Source organism: Tetranychus urticae, unplaced genomic scaffold (genome assembly GCF_039701765.1).
Source record: "Tetranychus urticae isolate SD_2017Ah unplaced genomic scaffold, NJAU_TeUrti_SD_1.0 Scaffold_5, whole genome shotgun sequence".
NCBI lineage: Eukaryota > Metazoa > Arthropoda > Arachnida > Trombidiformes > Tetranychidae > Tetranychus > Tetranychus urticae.
The window spans coordinates 40501-43000 of record NW_028315837.1 but is presented as its reverse complement, the minus strand read 5'-3'; the positions used below and the strand labels follow the sequence as shown (position 1 = coordinate 43000).

Here is a 2500-nt window from a genome sequence, read left to right as displayed (position 1 = left end):
GATCTTAGCAACTTCGGTTGCATTTCTTGTGATGACTCTGAATAACTGAGCAAATCGTATGGCCTCTGAGCCGACGATGTATCCCTCAAGCAACTGCCTTATCAACTGTCGATGGTAGGTTATGCGCCTACCATGGTTGTAACGGGTAACGGGGAATTAGGGTTCGATTCCGGAGAGGGAGCCTGAGAAACGGCTACCACATCTAAGGAAGGCAGCAGGCGCGCAAATTACACAATCCCAGTACGGGGATGTAGTGACGAAAAATAACAATACGGGACTCTATTGAGGCCCCGTAATTGGAATGAGTACAATTTAAATCCTTTAACGAGGATCTATTGGAGGGCAAGTCTGGTGCCAGCAGCCGCGGTAATTCCAGCTCCAATAGCGTATATTAAAGTTGCTGCGGTTAAAAAGCTCGTAGTTGGATTTCAGTCGAACCTATGGGGTCCACTGATTAAAGGGTTAGATGGTGATGTTAGGTTTCTTGCTTGTGTCTACGGATGCTTGCTTGAACCTTCATTCCTCTTTCCTGGTGGTTACATTCATAGTGTTTAGACAGAAAATTGCTCGATATTTGCTATCAATGCTCTTTACCGAGTGTTGATTCAAGCGATCGAGACTTTTACCTTGAAAAAATCAGAGTGCTCAAAGCAGGCGTCCAAAACCTCGAAAGAGGTGCCTAAAAACGGTATGGTCAACCATCTATATGATGCGTACCACTACCTTAACTTGAATGATCTTGCATGGAATAATGGAATAGGACCTTGGTTCTATTTTGTTGGTCTTAAGAATCCAAGGTAATGATTAAGAGGGACAGACGGGGGCATTTGTATTGCGGCGCTAGAGGTGAAATTCTTGGACCGTCGCAAGACAAACTACAGCGAAAGCATTTGCCAAGAATGTTTTCATTAATCAAGAACGAAAGTTAGAGGTTCGAAGGCGATCAGATACCGCCCTAGTTCTAACCATAAACGATGCCAACCAGCGATCATTCTGAGTAACTAATTTCATGACTCGAATGGAAGCTTCCGGGAAACCAAAGTTTTTGGGTTCCGGGGGAAGTATGGTTGCAAAGCTGAAACTTAAAGGAATTGACGGAAGGGCACCACCAGGAGTGGAGCTTGCGGCTTAATTTGACTCAACACGGGAAAACTCACCCGGCCCGGACACTGAGAGGATTGACAGATTGAGAGCTCTTTCTTGATTCAGTGGGTGGTGGTGCATGGCCGTTCTTAGTTGGTGGAGTGATTTGTCTGGTTAATTCCGATAACGAACGAGACTCTAGCCTACTAAATAGACTTGCAGTTTACACTGCAGTACTCCCCCTTAGTCAACCTGTGGGTGGTAGTATCTCTTGATGGTTTCGGCTGTTGAGGGCTCTGCTGCTATTAGCCTACAGAATTGGCTAGGGTAAGGATGCTGTAGCACTGTAAGGACTTCTTAGAGGGACAAGCGGCGCTCGCAGCCGCACGAAACAGAGCAATAACAGGTCTGTGATGCCCTTAGATGTCCGGGGCCGCACGCGTGCTACACTGAAGTGGTCATCGTGCATACTGTTTCCTGCTCCGAAAGGAGTGGGTAACCGCTTGAACCCATTTCGTGATGGGGATTGGGCATTGTAATTATTGCCCATGAACGAGGAATTCCCAGTAAGCGTGAGTCATTAGCTTGCGTTGATTACGTCCCTGCCCTTTGTACACACCGCCCGTCGCTACTACCGATTGAATGATTTAGTGAGGACTTCGGACTGGTCAATCCAGACCATTGGGAAACTAGTGGTCGGATTGTGCTGGAAAGATGTTCAAACTTGATCATTTAGAGGAAGTAAAAGTCGTAACAAGGTTTCCGTAGGTGAACCTGCGGAAGGATCATTAACGTATTACCCTCTTATTATAAGAGAAATACAACCTTCAAACAATCAAACACTCTGCATAGTGATATTGTAGATGCTAATATGGTGAATGCAATTGAATTGTATTTGCATTAGAGTCGCAATTGTGAATGTTTATTGCAAACATTTAGCCATTGCAACATGATTCTAATTTGCATTACATTCGTTCATTCATACATCCATCTTTCATTATCCAATGCAACAAAGAGTGAGGGTTATCTAACGATAGCCATAATTTCTTTTGCAAAACAATTGTAGTTTATAATGAAAAGCCTGTCTTGCTACATACTTGGTACCTGATCAAGTCTTCAGCTTATGCTGACGGCAAGGTTTAAAGAAGGAAGTTTTACACTTCTTCGCCTAACTAAGTAAAGACAACTATGGTTTTTATAAACTGCATACAATTGTTTTCAAACCCTCTCAATGCAGATTTAGGATACTTATTAAAAGTCCCACGGTGGCAAAGATACATCTTCAAGCGGTGGATCACTCGAATTACCAATCGATGAAGAACGTAGCTAGCTACGATAATCGGTGCGAATTGCAGGACACGCCGAGCACTTGAGCTTCCAACGCACATTGCGGCTTTCGGGTCTTTTCCGAGGTCAC

The 2500-nt window shown here is 44.3% G+C and overlaps 2 non-coding genes across 2 annotated transcripts in view; both read left to right on the top strand.

Annotated features, from left to right (window-relative positions):
- Window positions 1-1874, top strand: part of LOC149092747 (small subunit ribosomal RNA) — a 2170-nt gene extending 296 nt beyond the window's left edge. Inside the window, exon 1 of the ribosomal RNA XR_016200509.1 lies at window positions 1-1874. This exon is cut by the window's left edge and continues 296 nt beyond it. This is a non-coding gene — a ribosomal RNA (small subunit ribosomal RNA).
- Window positions 1875-2361: 487 nt separating this feature from the next.
- LOC149092746 (5.8S ribosomal RNA) overlaps window positions 2362-2500 on the top strand; it is a 155-nt gene continuing 16 nt past the window's right edge. The window contains exon 1 of the ribosomal RNA XR_016200640.1: window positions 2362-2500. This exon is cut by the window's right edge and continues 16 nt beyond it. This is a non-coding gene — a ribosomal RNA (5.8S ribosomal RNA).